Source organism: Polypterus senegalus, chromosome 11 (assembly GCF_016835505.1).
Source record: "Polypterus senegalus isolate Bchr_013 chromosome 11, ASM1683550v1, whole genome shotgun sequence".
Lineage (NCBI taxonomy): Eukaryota > Metazoa > Chordata > Cladistia > Polypteriformes > Polypteridae > Polypterus > Polypterus senegalus.
The window spans coordinates 98,307,874-98,329,107 of NC_053164.1; positions in this window are offsets into that span (position 1 = coordinate 98,307,874).

Sequence of the window (21,234 nt, forward strand, 5' to 3'; positions counted from 1 at the left end):
TATTCAAATATCCATCCATCTTCTAAACAACTTCCTTAACACAATTTAGGGTTGGGAGGGGCCAGAGCGAATCCCCAAAACACCTGGAGGCAATTCAGGAGCTAAACTGATGGAATGCAAGTCCAATACTTAGAATTTGGGCCACTTAAGTTGACATGTAGTATCTAGAGACAAAACCTGTCCAGAAATGGGATAAATATATAAATGCCATGAATACAATGGCAAAGTATGGGATTAAAACTTACAATGCTGACTTTGTGAGACAGCGGTGCTAACATTTGCATATCATTTTACACTACTTTGCAAATGTATTCCAAAAATAGATTTTTTTTCAGCAATATCTAACTTACTTGCAACATTGCATAACCTCCACACAGTTAATAATGGCAGGTAGAGAATGCACAATCAATCTCTTTCCTTCTAAAGGATCAATTGCTTCATAAAAAATCTTCTCTCTTGCACAGCTAACAATGTCAAAGGTATATTTGCTCTGCAAGAAGACTACAAAAATTGCCTAATTAACAGAGATTCACTGGATATATAAAAAAATCACCTTAGGCTTTTTATTGCAACATAAGTACAGCAGACTTCCCAACTTTATGCAAAATTAAATAAAAGGCAATATGGCGAGTCTGCTGTCACTACAATAAACTACACGAAGAGGTCAAAGTATGCACTGGAGCAGTGTAGACTTCAATAGGCAGAATTAGGGATATTATTTTCCAAGTCTAATATTAGAATTAATAAAATGATCTACGAGTTTATCGGTGTTTCCTGTTTGATGCTTTTTAGCTAATAAACTAGACTATGAAGAGAAACGTATGTCACTAAGAACATCAGTGACACTTCGATTAGATTATACTTTTTGTCCCAAAGGGAAATTGAAATTTGACTTAAGTGGCACTGCTATCCATTTAAACTGTCAATATCTCAATTTATATACATATATTTATGCAGGGTCTACTCTAAGAAATCTTGTGCGTCTAGATCTGGGTTTGAAAGTAATTTAAAGACATCCTTAAAAATGTAACTTTCAAAAGATCAACATCACTAGCATGGTTGATTAAGCGACATCTCATTTTGAGACTGGCCAACTCCTGTTGAGATGGACCAGGATCCCAGAGAATCGATTAAAAAATCAATTTAAATTAAAGCCAAGAAAGTTGCTAGAATGAAAATGAAAGTCTGTAGCCACTGTTCCCCTCCAGCATCCGAACGTGACACCCCTGAGGGCAACAATAGATGGTGATGTAACTAGGAGGAGGAGAAACCCATTTGCAGAAGCTGGTCCCAAACAGAATCACCTGTCACTGCTGTCCCAAGGCCTGTGGTTTGAGGACAGGCCAACTAAGGTCACACATATAATGCATCACCTTGATTCTGTGTGACTGTTGAAAGAAAGAGTGAGGTCTCGCTAAACTGGATGTAAATCAATACATATAAAGCACAGCAATGAAGCACATTGGATTTTAATAAGCTATGGCTAATATATATTCAGGTATGGCAGCAAACTAAAACCTTGCTGTGGTGTGTGGTTTTAGTCCTTAAATCTATGATCATGGCAGCACTGTGGCTCATCACTAAAGCTACCTACTAGAAGCCAGACAATGTATTTTGTAAAATTATGCTTAAGTCTATTAAAATATTCATAGAGACAAAAATGTCTGATCCTAACAAAGTGAGACAAGTCTTGTCTGTACACAGCAGGGCTCCTGAACATGGTGAATTTATAATGAAGCACATCTTCCTACATCCCTGTACTTGCACTAGAACACCTTTAGTATAAAAGAAGAGTTTTTGCAAAAGAATCTTATAGTATAGAAAGAATTATCCTCATTCTGAGGCAGGATATATATGTTGGCCATTTTTAATGAGGATTTAAGAAAATATAAAGTAGCTGAATTAAATATCAGTTGCAGTTTGCTTCATTTGATTTGGACATTGTGATACAAAAATAAACAGGGTAAACTCTTAAGAAAAAACTGGGACAAGCAGCTATTTTACATATGTCCTTATGGCTCACTGCCAGCTTTTGTATGGAGGTTAATGGAGAAGGAAAATCTTTTAGAATAAAAATGAACACTGTGGACTCTAAACCAAGTAGAAGGCATGTGCATTATGCAGTAAGTACAAGTAAACAGACAGGGGAAAACAAAGGGAGAATAAAAAAGTAGAGGACAAAAAGCAAAATGTTAACTCTCCACTGGGCCTCTTCTAAAAGACAGTGTTGTCCTTGTGTATTGAGTGGGTGCCCTGCCCACCTCTCATCAGTACTCATCCGCTATTTGCCAAGTTTATTTCACTCTCTCCTTAACAGCTTTGGCCTTCTTTCCTACTTGCCCCTCCCATGTCCTTGTCCTAACTCACTTCCCAACTCTGGCTCAGTTTGCTACAAGAAGGACATGACACTTTAAACCCACCATGGAGCTATTCTGGATGCTATTTCTGTGATCAATGCTTGGTACATGCCCTGGGGCCACCTAGTCACAATACCCTCTGGCCATGCATCCGTGATAGTTTCTACACCACCTGCCCTCCATCCGTAGTGTTTGGTAAATGCCAACTGGCATACCAGGAAACTAATGTATGCATCCTCCTGATCGGCCATGGTTCCTCTGGGGAACCCTTCATAGTGTCAAGGCTTACAACTCACTGGAAACCCATTTCCTCCATCTGGCCTTTATTGGAATTCTCAACACCTCAACTGTGAGTTTTCTCATTTTCTGTAAGGCCGGCTCTCCCCTGTCCTTTAGTGCCAGAATCCACAAGAGCTGTAATTATGGACAGCACAATGGTAGTGTTTAGTGCTTCTACTTCTCAGAGTTTTGGATTAAAATTATTGCCTGACCATTGTCTGTATGCAGCTTCCACATTCTCTCCAATTGGATGTGGGTTTTCTGGGTGTTGCAGTTTCTCCCCACATCTTAAAGATAAGCTGGTTAACTTGATTCGTGACTGAACTGATCGCATGCAAATATGCAGCAGTTGGGACCCTTCTTTTGCTCATTTACTTCCATGATAGGCACTGGCTAATCACAAATTTGTATTGGATTAAGAGGGTTTGATGTTTTGGGGATGGGGATGTGAGAGAAAGAGAGCTTACTGCTGTTTAATAAAGCACCGCCCCAGTCGCAGTTCATAAGTCAGAAGCCCAGTTGTTCACTTGAAGGGAGAAAAAAAAAACTCACTTTAGCTGAACTAAATGTGCTGCCGCCTACTGATGTGGAGGCACCATATTCCCAACTGGACTCTTTGTATGACAACATGAAATGGATGGGGTTGCATTCTGAGTGATTTCTTCTCAGTGACAGATGTTATTTCCTTTTCATCAAAACTAAAGCATTTGTATCTGAATATGATAATGGTCAGAGAGAAATGTGATTATGAAATTTAAGCTATAAAATTAAATGTGTGCCCATCTTTTTAAAACAATCTTTATACAGCAGTGGGTCTCTCTGTCAAGACCCAGGTGACACGCTGTAGCTGCTAGTTTTAATTCTAACCACTTTTTCTGATGGAGCTAACGGATTACTTAACCTTTTCCACTCCTACAGTGCTGCCACAAATGCAAAAAGTGCAATGCACATTGTAGTATAAAACATATTTTAAAAAGATCTGTACAGTTCCTTTAGAGTTCACACCCATTGACATTGTTAATTATCTTCCAAATAATTCTCCTACTCAAAGTGTTTGTTAATCTGTACTATGCAAGTTTGTATTTATTAATTTGGTTTATTTTTTCGTATTTAATTGTATTTATTATTTTGATTACACTTTTGATTAACTTTGTAATTATTTTAAAATTTTAATGATCTTTTATATGTAGCACTTTGAGCTACATATTTAATATAAAAGTCTGCTATTGAAATAAATGTTGTTGACTTTTAGCGTTTGCAATTTAAATAGAAATCAAGAGTGAGCTGACAGAGGTGCATGTGACATTGAATGTAAAAGAAGTACTGATCCAGCATTGCAAAGCAGTTGCTTTAACTAAATAATGAATGACTGATGAACGATTAAGTAACTGTCAAATACTTATACTACAAATTTTCTGATGGATTAGGCTCACACAATAACTGCAGATACCCTCCATGAGGTGCTCTGTTGGTGCACTTTTAGCCACAGGCTTTTCTGCGCACTGCTATCAGGCAATTCAGTGCTTCCTCCTGATGTACTCATTAAGTTCCTTTTGAAATAACTGCACAATATACATCTATTTATTTATCGATTGGTTGGCTGTATTATTTATCCTACGAATATGTACTTTTTTATGTTTAACATTATGTTTAATGTTATGCTGCTGTATGCATCTGAATTTCCTAATGGGATCATAAAGTGATCTATCTAATCTAGATTGTTAATTATTGTGGTGGTTCAATTAAAAACATGAATTGAAATCCGACTAGTGAGCTGGAAGGAATTAAATCTCCAGTCTGTGTTGTGATCTAGTAATCCAAGGAGTGTTCTTGCACAACTTGGGAAACATTTCACTTGCGCTATTTTTTGCCACGGCAGATGGCAGCAAAGACTTTATATAATATGTTTATGCAGCCTGTAATCTTTCAAAACAAAAGCAGTTTAGCACAAGGAGTGTTGTAAAGTACAGAAGCCCGTGCTTTTAAGCAGCAGGAACGGGTGTTGACTTATTATTTTTTTAATCACTGAAGCGCATGAAAAGACACATGGTTGTTGACCAGATTCTGGACCATTGCATGGAAAAAATCTGCACGCCGTGCTTTTGACTGGTCGATTTATAGTGCATAAAGCTACCAAAGTCATACCCTACATAACACGCTTTTGGTAACGTCACACACCACAGCTATCTGAAAGAAAACAACCCGGACGCCGCCTGCATGTATCGTTTCATAAAAAGCAGCTGCGTGCAAAATCGGTCAAATGCGGGCGCTAACCTTCATAATGTTCTTTCTGCGCTCCTCGCCGGAGTCACTAATCATCCAGAAGCCTGCCACAACCCCGGCGGCGCCCAGAATGATACCGACTTGAAAAATCCAGCGACTTCTCATAGCATCAGCATGGAACGAGCATCAAACACCTGCAAAAAATAAAACGAAAGCCGCACGCTGTCACCGACTCCTCTTGTGCTCATGCGCAACTGACCCAACGTTGATGTGGTTTCCGTTTCGTACTTTGTGGTGTATTACCGCCCTCTACAGTTTGGAGGGTGACAAAGTCTTCGTGAAAATATCTTGTGGACCCATTTGGTCATGTGAACTGTGCCAGTCCCGCTGATACAGTACAGCGATGTTAGAAACTTTACGGGCCCTTTCGCCAGGTTTAAGGTGCGTTGAGAGCGCGAGGATTGTGTTTGATTATGGGTTGCTGAACGTCCTGAAAGCAGCGAGAACATATGTAAGGTAAAATGTGAGCAGCTATGTTGTCTGAGGTCTGAACGTAAGTCTGTTTTCTGACATTTTATTATTATTATTTTACAGAGGATGATTGATTACATAGTAGGCTTTTCTCCAAACCCCCAACACTTTCCAATTCACCCTTTTATTTTACACGTTATTTTAGAAAAGGTCACAAACGATGCCCTGTTCATTTTGTACTTTTCTCCAGACAGCTGTAGCTGAACTGAAATTTCAACTTTCATTGCATGAATAAAAATGAATGACAATAATATAACCAGTGCAGCAACAAAAACAGAAAAATGACACAAACTGTAAACATTAATAACACACACACACAATCTTTCAGTATCTTGAGTGAACCTCCATCACATCACCTTGACATATCATCAAAGAACCTCTAAATCTGTAGTAGTCAAGTGTTATCCTATTCCAACAGAAGGGCCTGGTGTAGCTGCTGGACATTGGCAGGTAGAGGGTCATGTCTCTGGATTTGTGATGCCAGCCAAACCAAGGTCAGGAGAAAAGGCATGCCATAGTGGCTCTAGCACACCAACATTAATTTCTTAGGACAGATACGACCACAAAGTTACGTGTCTGGCCAGACATTGTTCTGCTTCTTTCGGTCAGGTGTCTAGGAGGTGTGAGATCAAAGTTTCTGACAGACTGCTTTGTCCCTCATTGCCTGTCACTGGTGTGAGTGTTAGTTGTTTGAACAACAGTACAGGTAGCAGATTTGGAATGATCTCTAAGATGGTGTGCTTTTGTTACAGAGAAGTGCTGTCACATGACATGTCCACCTGCAGCAGGGATAAAGCTATAGTTCTAGGGGGGCAGCCCCCATTCAGAAGCCTGGCACACCCAAATAATGCTTAAATGATTAGATATTGCAGTCAATGTACAGAAAACCCACAGATAAATAATTGTGCCAAGTGCTGGACTGGTCATGTTGTTGGTGTTACTATTTTATGCCCATCTTTCAATTACGCAAGCTTATTTGGCAGTCTACTTTCAATGCTCTGGAGTAACTTCCATTCAACACATTCGTGCCATACTAAATTCTATTCTAGGTAATTTAGGAAACCCACTATTATTGGCAAATCAAAATACAATTAAGACATTTTTTATATTGAAACCTAAATTTGTTGAAGCAAGCCTTACCGGGTATCTTGAGCCTAAGGTACTAGAAAAAAGAGAGTCAGACTCCTCACTGACAGCAGAAACATCATAAACTTGATGTGAATCTCCAGAAAAGGCAGTTAGTGCAAGTCCTCCGTCCAGTGTGTCAAGGTTGGATGACCAAGCCACTCAGCCAAGGTTGGTAAGATTTCCCATTACTACAATATTCTGGAAATCATGCTGGTATGCTAAGTATAACTGTCTGGAATACGGAATGCCTAGAGATTCAGTATTTTGTAAAATGTGTAGATATTTTCCTAAGATCCACAGAGGTGTGCAGACTACATTCATGAAGAATGGATTCTTAGACTGGAAGCATTTCATTTGAGTCTGTTTTAAGTACCAGGTTAGTAATTAGGACATAAATGTACAAGGAAGATTTGATGCTTACAGGCAGCTTCATAAAAATCAAGAAAACAGAACAATTTAAAGTCAACTAACAGACAATTAATGGAACTGAAATGCCTAAATAATATATTAATTTTTTTCTGTTAATTTCCCTATTATAAAATTGTGCTGAATTTTTGTCAGCCTGTTCATACTGAGAAGCAGTGGTTCACTATATTTATAGGTCAGGTCACATGAAGAAACAGCTCGGGATCCTGGTTGGCAATCCCCCTAGGCAGACACGTAGTCCAGTTCCACCCCCTGGATATGACCGTCTATCTGACGTAGCCAGGTGTTATGTGGGCATCCCCTTGGCCTTTTCCAGCCACTCAGGTCCTCAACAATGAGAGGTATCACGCCACATGGCTGTAGTGCTGTAACTGACGCTCCCTCACAATTTAGGACTCCATGAGCAACTGCTCATTTGACACAAATTAAAACCAGTGGTACCCAAGGATACTCCGAAGAGACACAGTACCAATGAAGTCCTGTCTTTGTCTCAAGTCACTGGATAGCTCCTGTGTCTTGCAACCATATAGCAAAACCGGAAGCACCAGGACTCTAACTACCTGCTTTTAATGAAAGTTCTACAAATGTAATGGACTTTTCTGTGGTCTAGGCTTATGGCTTGGCCACTCAACTGATTCCAGGAACAACAACACCCAATTTGCATTTTTTGATTTCACCTCTGGACTGCAGCATGCCAATGGCCCAATTCTTTCCTTCAGGTGACACTTGACACCTTATTGGATGCACACAAAATTGCCTAAGTTTGGCCTTTCTCATTATTTCGTAATTAAATAATTTCCATTTACAATGCTTAAAGTTTGGCTCGGAAGAAAATAATCCAACTGTCGCCAGTAGTTACTTTTTCATATGCAATATCAGAGGTTAATTTGATGCTCTTTATAAAAAAACCTGATTATTTTCTGTGTGAAGTCCATATGTTGTAATGGAAGTTCTCCAGGTACTCTAAAGTCATATGTCATCTTTTCTGAGAACTCTGATATAGCCTAGTGGGTTCATAAATACAGTATATATATGATGTAAACAGTATACTGTATACTGTCAAATAAAACCTCTTAGGCATAATGTTTGCTTACATACTGTAAAGGCAAATCAAAAGCAAATTATTTAATTATTTTTATTGTTATATTTATTTTTCACTTGACACTTTTTCAGTGCACATTCATAAGGATTGTTCTCAGTTGAAAAGGAGTGTTTTGGCTTGTTCAAACTATCTCAGCATTTCAAATATCATTATGGTCTCAAAATTTGTTCTGTTGAGTTCATTTTAGTGGCTTTTTTACATTCCAGATTAGGGTTTCATGTTTATTTTATGTTTATTTGTTTTTCCATTATGTTATCTGTTCTTGGTACTTATAAAAAATTATGTAATGCAATTTCAAGACTGTTTTATACTTTATTTATTTTCATATTTTATTGTAGTGACTTAATTTTTTCCATTTTGTGTTGCGATTTGTATGGGTGCCACCAATTTGTGTGTCTGCTTAATGTAATGTTTTATTGTTGTGAGGCACATAATGCACATGCTACTGTCATTAACATTAACACACACATTAATAATTGTTTTTTGCTATTTTTGCACTATTCATTTTTAAAAATATTTTAATGTTATTCTGTTTATGTCATTTTATATGCATATTACATATTTATTTCACACGGGCAAAGCCATTTTGCATATTTGTTTGTATGAGTGCAGCTGTTTGTGTATATTATTATAATACTGCATTTTTGCTGGGCATATGATGATTATGTTGTGCCACCAATGGCAGAAATGAAATAAAAAATGCTGTTTGCATTAACCAGTGCTCACACATTAGGCAGTGTGCCCACAAGGGGTGCCAGGGAGCCCCAAACCCAAGACACAGTATAGCACCAGGCGTTTTAGAATAAAATAAAATGATTTTTATTTATTCTTCACTAGCACTGGTTTACATTCCTCCAATAATCTGCCTCAGTAACAATACAAATAAATTCACCATTTTTTCCTCCTCTCTACCTTCTGCTGAGTGTTGCCCACTGCATCACTTGAAGGGTGTCAGAGTCAGGAGGCCCCTTTTTAAACCAGACCTGGGAACTGCTTCCTGTCTGTTATGAAGGTCACCGAGGGAAACCAGGAAGTCCTCCTTTGGCAGTTCCCTCTGGCGTTACCCAAAGACCCCAACATGGCTGCATTTCTAGAGCCCAACCAAGCAGAGGTTTTGAATACTTGTTGAAAGCTATTGTGGACTAATTTGAAGGTTTTCTTTTTTATTTATGTTTTATTGGAAATGTTTATCCTATTTGGAAAAATAAAAAGATTGAATGTGAATTCATTGCTTGAAATTAGTATTTGTTGTGCTTCATTTTTCATAAAACAAAAAAAGCACAATAATAATGATATTTAACAATATATAATATTATATTTAATAATATACAGGTGCTGGTCATAAAATTAGAATATCATGACAAAGTTGATTTATTTCAGTAATTCCATTCAGAAAGTGAAACTTGTATATTAGATTCATTCATTACACACAGACTGATGTATTTCAAATGTTTATTTCTTTTAATTTTGATGATTATAACTGACAACTAATGAAAGTCCCAAATTCAGTATCTCAGAAAATAAGAATATTGTGGACACCTGGTGCCACACTCTAATCAGATAATTAACTCAAAACACCTGCAAAAGCCTTTAAATGGTCTTTCAGTCTAGTTCTGTAGGCTACACAATCATGGGGAAGACTGCTGACTTGACAGTTGTCCAAAAGACGACCATTGACACCTTGCACAAAGAGGGCAAGACACAAAAGGTCATTGCTAAAGAGGCTGGCTGTTCACAGAGCTCTGTGTCTAAGCACATTAATAGAGAGGCAAAGAGAAGGACAAGATGTGGTAAAAAAAAGTGCACAAGCAATAGGGATAACTGCACCCTGGAGAGGATTGTGAAACAAAACCCATTCAAAACTGTGGGGGAGATTCCCCAAGAGTGGACTGCAGCTGGAGTCAGTACTTCAACAACCACCACGCACAGACGTATGCAAGACATGGGTTTCAGCTGTCGCATTCCTTGTGTCAAGCCACTCTTGAACAAGAGACAGCATCAGAAGCGTCTTGCCTGGGCTAAAGACAAAAAGGACTGGACTGTTGCTTAGTTATGTTCTCTGATGAAAGTAAATTTTGCATTTCCTTTGGAAATCAAGGTCCCAGAGTCTGGAGGAAGAGAGGAGAGGCACAGAATCCACGTTGCTTGAGGTCCAGTGTAAAGTTTCAACAGTCAGTGATAGTTTGGGGTGCCATGTCATCTGCTGGTGTTGGTCCATTGTGTTTTCTGAGGTCCAAGGTCAACGCAGCCGTCTACCAGGAAGTTTAATAGTACTTCATGCTTCCTGCTGCTGACGAACTTTATGGAGATGGAGATTTCATTTTCCAACAGGACCTGGCACCTGCACACAGTGCCAAAGCTACCAGTACCCGGTTTAAGGACCATGGTATCCCTGTTCTTGATTGGCCAGCAAACTCACCTGACCTTAACCCCATAGAAAATCTATGGGGTATTGTGAAGAGGAAGATGCAATATGCCAGACCCAACAGTTCAGAAGAGTTGAAGGCCACTATCAGAGCAACATGGGCTCTCATAACACCTGAGCAGTGCCATAGACTGATCGACTCCATGCCACGCCGCATTGCTTCAGTAATCCAGGCCAAATGAGCCCCAACTAAATATTGAGTGCTGTACATGCTCATACTTTTCATGTTCATACCTTTCAGTTGGCCAACATTTCTAAAAATCCTATTTTTGCATTGGTCTTAATTGATATTCTAATTTTCCGCGATACTGAATTTGGGACTTTCATTAGTTGTCAGTTATAATTATCAAAATTAAAAGAAATAAAAATTTGAAATACATCAGTCTGTGTGCAATGAATGAATCTAATATACAAGTTTCACTTTTTGAATGGAATTATCTAATTTTATGACCAGCACCTGTAATGAGAATAATCCTGCAAGTGGAGCTGCATAGGAAATATAGACATGGCAAAATAAAACATAACAATGATCATGACTACAACAGTAGGCTTTGAATTCATTTAGAAAGAATGATTTAATTCAAAGGAAGATATAAAAGTCTCCCAGATGAGCTTACATTAAGGTTTGGTAAATACCATCCTGTGTTGTTCACTGCAATCTATGAATTGATCTGTCACACTCTTCATGTTCGCTACTGGCTCTCTGAAGAGTTCTCTGTGGTTGGCTTCTCAATTAGAAAAACTCTCTGACGTGCATTGAGCAGATGCTACGTGCTAACAGTAAACACGAATCACAGGTCATTTAAGGTGATTATTGCATTTTCATAGCATCAAATTTTGTGATTATATTAGGCTAGTTGATTTACTTTAGTGACCTAAATTAAACTTCTATGTGTATAGTTTATGGGGCTGCTTTGGTAAGATTATGAACCATAAACTGCTGATTAGGTTTATGGCTCAAGTACAGATCTGCCTTTATAAGTTGACTCGAGCAACATAGATGCGACCTATGACTGTGTGTGTCCATAAATAATTTACTGTAAAGTATTTTCTTAGAAGAGCTTTGAACCTTGCTCGTTATACTCAGGAGATGTTTTCACTGCAGCTTTGGACTAATTCTGTAAGGGTTTTCAGCAATTTGTTTTATAGAACTAAATTCTAGCAGCTACAATCTTGTACTGTTAAGCATAAGACTACATCTGACTCACTGTGCAAATCTTATTAAATTACGTAACAAGCACATGTTACGACTTTCAAAATTTTGCCAACAGCTCATACCTTGCATTTGATGCTGCTCAGAATAAAACCTTCTTCAGTCCTAAAGTGGATTAAATGAATTTGATTATAGATGAATGAATATGACATTATCCACTTCTGATTTATACTGTAAGTCTCTGAATAAATGTGCCTGTTAAATAAATACAGTATATATATTCAGCAAAAGGAAAAGAGTTTTGGGGTGAACCTCTACTCTGATGTTTCTTTTCATAAGCCCAAGTGGGGTAAATACACCACTGCCTCACATACGTATTAAGTTGCACTACTGGATATCTGGTAACGCTGAGCCACATTATTAATATTTGGTGAAAAGTTTAAAACATTGCTCTGAAGATCTCATTATGTCAGTTGCCATCTTCACAATAAACACAAAGCTACCCTCTAGTGGACATACACAAAACCGTGCCACTCTAGTGGGTATTTTGACTTGGTGGTGTTCCAATCTCCTGTGGGTCTCACACCAGGGTTTTGTTGTTGCTACATTTGTGTCTTCCTTGGGATGGTCTATTTAGTTTTTGTTTTTTTTCTTTTTTTTAGTTATTTTTTAGTTATTAATTATTTTCTTTTAAAAAATATATTTTCATTGTGTTCTGTTAATTATGTCATAAAATATTTAAATGTGTTTGATGAGGGTAAAGCCGAATATTCTTTAATCAGTCTCATGGCCGCACTTTGCTTCTTTCTGCCATTGCAGTTTCACAGTGGCATTAGTATACTCATAATAGTGTTTTATTCCTCATGTACTTAGGTTTGTTAAATTGTGTGGTCTTCTGGCCATTTTCGTTTTATAGGTATTTCACCTTTGACTTTTAGTTTAGGATTTTGAATTAGGATTGCAGATATTGGCTCAGGTTAATAAATTAATGTGTTTTTTGCATTAATTTCTTTTGGATTCTGGATTGTGCCTCATTTGTCTTGGTAATGAATCATTTGTTTTCCTTGTTCATTCCTGTTATAGTTAGACATTTTAGAATTTAGATTTTGAGTTTTGCATTGGGTGGCGAGATGGCACAGTGCTAGTGCCACATACTAGTATCCTATGCTGAGTTTGCATGTTCTCCCCCTGTTCTTGTGGGTTCCCCTGGGTTCCCCTGGGTGCTCTGGTTTTCTCCCATAGTCCAAAGACATGCACTGTTAGGAGAACTGACATTGCTAGTGTGTATGTTTAGTCTCCAATGAGCTGGCACTCTCTCCAGAGATTGTTCTTGCCTTGAGCCATGCGTTTGTTGGGGAAAGGCTCTGCTTTTGTTAAACAGATTTGGGAGATGGATGGATAGGTGGATAGAGTTTTGAATTTATGTATTTTTAATTTTCTGAATTTTTATTCCTGATTATTCCTAGTTAATTTTTTGTATGTTGATCTTTTCTTTAATTTGTTATATAAATGTGCTTAATTATTGTAACTAAGTGTCTAATGTTTGGTCAGAGGTTTTTTGATTGTCTCACTTTACTTTTGGTGTTTGTTTGGGACTTTCAGAAATGGTGGGAAAACTTTTCCCCAGCATTTTATTGCCCCATAAGAGACTCTTTTTTGAGGCAGAAGGTTATTTTCTAACTGCTTTGACTACACCTGGAATCTAAGCATGATGGTGCACAGTAATCCTGTCCTTTATAGCCTAAGCTATATACTTATTTTCAGGATAAAATTAATCAGAGACATTGTGTCATTCCTATGATAATATTCAATGAAAGCTGAATGCACTGTGTACATGTTTGCTAGCTGATTGTACATTTTCAAGCAGTGAACATAAAGGCCTTTGTAATAATAAATAGATTTACTATATTGCATACATATCTTTCAGCACTTCTGCCCCTAAATTAATAATAATATCCTGAGCTGCATTTCCTCCTTTTTTCACAAATGAGCCCTCTGAGTTAATGCACATTAGCTCTACTGCATAACAGAATGTAATTCATCAGACTTTGAGGGCTTCCGTATCTTCTGCTTTTCATTTAAACTTTAAACTCTCAATTAACTTAACTGATCTAATTTGTTCATTTGGACATACAGATTATTTTTAGCAGCACGTAATTTAAAAAAAAAGCACAGCTGATTCAAATAACCTTACAATATCTGGAGCCCACAGGCGTGTAAAATGTGTCTAATTATTCAGCAAATTAAACCAATTAAGTGATTTAAAAGACTCCTAGAAGGAAGGCCAGAGAACCTTGTGATTCTTGATGACTAGAATTGCTCATCCTTGTTATAGTCAGTGAGGGTATTTATATTGCTGCTTCAATTCACCTTTAACTGTAATGGTGTAGTTTTATTGTTGCTCCAGCAGGTGGCTATATGAGACTACTGAACCCTCTCCAAGCACCGGATGCCAAAGTAGACATCCCAGTGATACTCAGTTATTAACATGTTGCCTAGTATTAATATTTCGTCTGTGCTTTGCATTAAGTAATATAATAGCCTGCCATGTGACTGTTTTTCTCCAACAAGACCCTGCCTTGGATGCCCCAGACGGTGAGTGAAATGATCATTTTTATACAGTATGATGCTTGTTTTTTTCTCTTATTCATCTTTGACGTGATGTTTTTACTGAGCAGTTATTGGATGTCATTAATACTACAGCAGATATTGACAGCAGCTAAACAATCTGCTCAAGAAAAATATCATCAGTAGTCCTTTGAGTTGTGTGAATGTTTCTTTACAGTGTTGATCTGAAACACTAAGTAGTGGAGGTGAAAGTGATGAGGTTAATCTGCGTTTAGGGCTGTGTCCGCCATACAGGTTGGGGGGGCTAAAAGTGATAAGTTTACACTGAATTCAAGACTGAGCCTTCTGCAAAGGCAGAGTTCAAATCTAGTCCTATCAGGCAGGTGAGGAAGATGAAGGTAAAGAGCTTGATTTGTGTTTAACACTATATTTACTTTAAAGGTGGATGAGCTAAAAGAGGTGAGTGTAGCCAGGGTTCAAGTTCAGGAGTGGTGTAAGAGGAGCAAGTAATGAAAATATGCTGAGTTTAAGCATGGGCCTATCTGTAGAGGTGGGGATCTAAAAGTGGTAGGGATAGTGCTCCCACCATTCAATATGTTGTTAGAACTTTTATTTACTCTCTAGTCAAGTTTGATTATCTTCTAGGTGTTCTGGCAGATCTGCAGCAATTGCAGCAGGGCCATTCTGAGGACCTCATTAAACCATCCAATCAATTGTAGCATGGAGTAGAGTGAAACCTAATCAGTGTGAGCTTTATCACTTACACTTACTGGCAATTCCTTGCTCGTGGGAAACAATTGCAAGCCCTGATCACCATCGTGAATAGGATTCAGTGGCTTATCCATTCCTCTCAGTGTCAGAACGAAAACAATTGGACTCATTCAGTATAGCATGTTTACAACCGTGGACATCTAAGGGCTTCAAAGATCTATTATTGCTCATTATCACGTCACTCATGTTTGATAGTCCTCTTTTAAATTATGTTTCTGCTGTTCATGGCCACAAATAGGTGCGAGTAAACCATGGGTGTTACTATGTGGGTTATACTTTTACAATAGCAGATAAGTGAATCTGTGGGAACAAAACCCACTGTGACTGTGACTGCAGCTTGATGCAGTCACATTTATCTTAATGGTTGTATCCCATTTCAGTGGGGAGGGCGCTACCAGGATAGGCACACAGGTTTCCTTCACTTTACAAATGAGGAAATCTATTCTTGAAACTCTCTTTGTAAAGTGAACTTTTGTAACGTGAACACTTAATTACAAATAATTTAAATGGAAAACATTTTAAAGTATTCCCTGACCCCAAAAATGACCCCTATTTTTGTTCAAACGCCTCCAAACTATAGAAAATTTGACAGAATTATTTGAATAATAACATTAACAATCAGAACCAACCTTAATAAGACATTGTCCTTCATTAAATGTTGATTAATAGATCCCTTTATGTAGACTTTTATCACTTCTAGTTTCATATTCAAAGGAATGGCCTTCCATTTATCTTGGGCTTTTCCAACTAGTTCACAATATGTTTTGGAGATGTGATGCTTAGAATAATATAAGAACACAAGTGAACAACACACATGACAAGGTGAATGACCCACTGCACCTGTGTACATGAATGCACAAGTATAATCTACATACAGCCTGTAGGCCGGCCCTACTTCACTTGACAGTTTGTAAAGGCAGCAATATCAACTGTGGAAATAAGTGAGACTAGGATTGTGGGTTTCTAACATCCAGCCCCTTCCTGTTCCTTAGACTGCAGCAAGGTGTACTTGAAATGACTGTATAGGTGGTCAGGCGTTAGTGCCAGAAGCATGCATTTGAAAATCATCTGGATTCTTCATGTAGGCAAATTTTGGTAGAGCGGGGAAGACTGCATTTTGGATAATTGACTAAGTAAAGCATTGTACCTATTTGTGTAGCCTGTTTATTTTCTGGTTTATTATTTCAGTAAAACGTGTCTAACAACATATATCTGACTAAAAGTAGCTATTTGCATTTGAAAATGTAGTGAAGCAAAAGTAGATTAGATAGGAAATTTTATAGTAAAGTAGAAATATTCTCAAAACATACTCAAATACATTACTATACAATCCTGCTACCAATGTTGTTCCATGATCTTATATTACAGATACTATTTTGACCATATAAATATGTCCATGAAATCCTCATGATTAGTTTAATATGGTATTATTTCATATTATTGTGACTGTATAGACTTGTCCATTATATAGGTCAATCTAATGTGGTATTATTATCATATATGTGATGTTTGGCCAACTTATACCGAAAAACAAACAAGGACCAATAAACTAAACAACCATATTAAATTGCCAAGACTTAAAATATAAAACAAAACTTAAAGTCATTAGATGGTCCTATCTCAGCTTCCTGTAATTGTTTTTTTTTATTTAAGCCCCAAAAATCCATCCATCCATCCATCCATTGTACATTTTCTAAGCCCAAAGCAGGGTCACAACAACCTTTTAAATATAGCTTTCTTTTTCAACAAAGATATGTAGTGTTTGCGCTTAAATAAGGTTGTTGTGACGGTATCACCTGCCCATATGTGCCCTCTTGAGCCCAACCAAGGTGAACCTGTCCTCAGCATCAACTATTAAGGACATGAAAGGAGCTGATGTTATAATAGAAGAATGAAACGTGAATAAAGAAATAATTAAAATTAATTTTAGCAGCTCATAAGGAAACAATTAAAGCAACTGCACGACAAGAGAATTACATATTTCTGGAACCTAACAAGTAAGAACAACAATGTCAAACTGGAAATGACTTAGATCAAAATAACTTTAGGAGGAGTGCCTTAGTCTCTATACTGACCTAATTTTTTTGTCAAAAATCTCTTTCCCTGGCCTATTCACAACTACGCTATCACAGATATGTTGCAGGGGCTAAGCATCTGATTTTGTTAGGGGTCTACACAGTATATCACTTAAAAGGCAGTGGAAAGGCTTGTCTGCACAGTACAGATAATTTGGCTGTATTGTATGTTAAGTATTACTTAAGTTACGCATTACTCACAAAAGTGAAGGCCAAAATTTGCAAAACCTTTCCAAAATCAATTTTATTATTTAATTGAATTAATTAAAGAATATGTGAAATTCAAAGTGGAAGATTCACAGAACTGAAAATTCAAAAGATCAATAATAAATAAAAGAATAAAGAAAACTAAATACTTAAATTAACATTTTTATAGATGTAACAAGAAACTACTTGAAGAAAAATAATAAGATACTAAACTAGAAGAAACTAAAACTAAATGGGAAATCCAAAATTTTAAAAATCAAACTTAACAAAAGACTAATCATAATAAATGTGAAAGGAGAAAACAAAACGCTCAGTTATGTGTTATATTTTTGACCACAGGCCTTGAAAAACTGTTTATTTGATTTAAACTTACTTTATATGTTAAGAAAGTTAATTTTCTATAGGTATGATGTTGCATTTATCAATTAGATTTTTACATTCATTGAATTAAAAAGTTCAATGACTTTATTTTTTACTGACATATTAATCCAGCCTTGGGTATCAGGGGAATATGCTAAATACAAAAAAAAATGTAAATGGAACAAGACACAACAATCTTAACAGTTTTTCATGAATCCATTCTCACCTGTCCTAGGCTTCCTAATGCTTGCAAAACTACTTACAAATTTAAGGACTGTTTTAATCATTTCAGATTATTGTTTTATAACTTTACTGTGATTTGACTGTCTAACAGTGAGTGAGGCAGGAAAATGAGAGAAAGACTAGCAGAATGGTATACAAGTTGTCCGAATAGAGTCATTGGAGGAATACAGCAAAACACACAATTGACTAATGTTTTTAACTGATTTTCAGGATAGATAGATAGATAGATAGATAGATAGATAGATAGATAGATAGATAGATAGATAGATAGATAGATAGACACCTCTGTGTGGTATCCAATTTGAATCTAGACTCTTGTCATGTGTAGCTCCTGGCTGGTGAAACAATCTCCCCACTTCCATTTGAGACTCTGACTCCCTCAATGTGTTTAAGAAGTGTTTGAAGACTCATGTTTGGTGAATTTCTGTTTATTTAGGTTTTGTAAAAGTGGGAATTGTAAATAGCATATATTTTGTTTTGACCTTTTCACTTGTAGCAATAAATTTTGTTCTCTTGATCTGTAACACTTGCTCCCTCAGACTGAAATTACTTGATTTTGTTGACCTCTTTTATAAGTCGTTTTGGATAAAAGCTTCTGCTAAGGAAATAAATGTAAATGTAACAGATAAATAGATAGACTGCAGATGCGCAAGCAGCATATGAGTGAGTGCTTTCATTTCTAACTGGTGTAGCCCCCCCCAACACACACACACAACTCTCATCGTGCTGCGTTCCTACAGCTCACTCACTCTCCACAGTAATTTACTGTCATTACTGCCTGCCAAAGAGACTGAAGTGCCTTAGCAGACAGAGCTGTAATTGTTGCCATTATCAGAATTAATGACGGTGTGTGCTTTGAGAGTGCAAGTACATGTGTGTGTGTGTATAAGCTTGCTGTGGACATGTGTGTATATGTAAATAGTTTGTTGAGAGATAGAAACACTTAAGATTGTACAGGAGACTACTGTATGTACATGCACACACTTAGAAGAGAAAAAGCTGGAGAAATATCAAGATTAGTCATTGATTTTGTGCTAAAATATGCAGGCAACTGTGCCTTGTGTGAACTATTCCTATTAGGGTTTGCATATGGGAACATGCACATTGAGTTCAGGCTACCATTTAGGAAACAACACATGCAAAGGGAATATAGGCTGCTTTGACTGTCAGTGTGCACTTTTTAGCTCAATCGACAGCATGAAAATTAGCTGGAAAAACAATGCCTTGAGTTTTCTGAGTTCATCTTTTGTGTCTGATCTAGCCATCAGCAGGAGTTTAGAAGGTCAAGCTTTTTAAATTACATGGATAACAATCCTGCAGAGAATGGCAGCTTGGCACGTCATTCCCTCCATGGGGGGTTGCCCTGCTACAGTTTTTGGCTGCCATGACTAAAATCCAGGAAATGTGACAAATGGCATTCATTTGTAGCAGAATTTGGTCTATCTGTTGAGCAGGCAGTCTGTTTGACTTGGAACCACAAGATGGCAGGTTTAGTGTTCACTACCACCACACTGTGTGACCTTGAGCAGGCCATTTCATCTGCCTTCAATTTAATTCCATGTATCATAGTTAGAAATTGTGCTGAAAAGTGTTTTGGCACATGGTTCACTTAGAAAGGTGCTATACATAATGAAAACTGTGAAATTGCCTATGCAACCAAATTCTGTCTAGGCATTCACTTTCTAATATTAGAGAAGCTTTATAGAAATGGTGGTCTGCTTTGGGTTTTCTGTAATCCCTGTCACTGCAAGGCCAGAAAACTGCACTTTATAACCTTTTGATACACTGTAGTGCCCTGCTACTCTACATCTGATATTCAGAAGTCTGCACATTATAATGATGAATAATGTTCTAAAACATAAAACATTGTAATGGCAGAGCAGGCTGTTAAGTTTGTCAAGGACTGTCAATTTCCTATTAAACTAAGTGATTGTGCAACACATGGGTTGCCAAGATTATTATGTCTAGTGATCACTCAGAGCTCTTGTCAGGTCTCGGCTCTTTAATTCATGCTGAAAATTTATTTTCAAAGGAGCTCACATGGTGTTTGTTTTTGAAACATTTTGAAACAATAGTGACAGTAATCTGTAATATATACCAAGAAGTAATGTGAACACTTTTTTCACCACCTTTCCTTTAACTATAATTTGAAAGTTATTTTTTTTAAATAAATAATCTGTAACAAATACATTTTAACATTATCACTCTGCACATGGCATTTAGGAATAGCTGGATTTAGATCAATACCTATGGCATAGACATCTACCTGTATAATTCACTTAAAGTAGCTATTAGTCATTTTAAAAATTGATTAAATAAAATGTTAATTACTTGAAAATATCTTTAAAGTAGTCAAATATAATTTTGAAGATACCTTTAAATGATTTAAAGATATATTTAAATTGTAATTATTTCAAAATATCTTTAAATTATTTTAAGATATATTCAAACATTAGAAAACATTTGAGCATGGGCTCGATCTCTCCAAAATGACGTCAAGTTGAGTTTTGAAGATTCCTAAAACAAAATTATACAAATAGTTTCTGCATAGAACAATAAACAGATAGATAGATAGATAGATAGATAGATAGATAGATAGATAGATAGATAGATAGATACTTTATTAATCCCAAGGGGAAATTCACATAATCCAGCAGCAGTATACTGATACAAAGAAACAATATTGAATTAAATAGTAATAAAAATGAAAAAAAATTAAAATAAAATTAATGTTCGCATTTACTCCCCCGGGTGGAATTGAAGAGTCGCATAGTGCGGGGGAGGAACGATCTCTTTAGTCTGTCAGTGGAGCAGGACAGTGACAAAAGTCTGTCACTGAAGCTACTCCTCTGCCTGGAGATGACACTGTTAAGTGGATGCAGTGGATTATTTATGATTGACAGGAGTTTGCTTAATGCCCGTCGCTCTGCCACAGATGTTAAACTGTCCAACTTTACTCCTACAATAGAGCCTGCCTTCTTAACAAGTTTGTCCAGGCGTGAGGCGTCTTTCATCTTTATACTGCCACCCCAGCACACCACCGCGTAGAAGAGGGCACTCGCCACAACCGTCTGGTAGAACATCTGCAGCATCTTAGATAAACACAGGATATACAAAAGCATTAAATAGAATAAAAGAATGAATAAACCAAAGTATAATACTGAATTCAATGGTAAAAGAAATGCCTAAACAAATCAATTAATTAATGATATAACTCACAGACAGAGAGGTAAACTGAAAGAATGGGCAGAGTTTTATGTTAAGGAAGAAGCCTTCCAGAACAGATGAGTTTTAAGTTGTTTTTTAAAAGAATGAATGGAGTCAGCTGATGTAATTAAATTTGGGGTGTCATTCCAAAGTCTGGGCACTATACAAGTGAAGGCCAT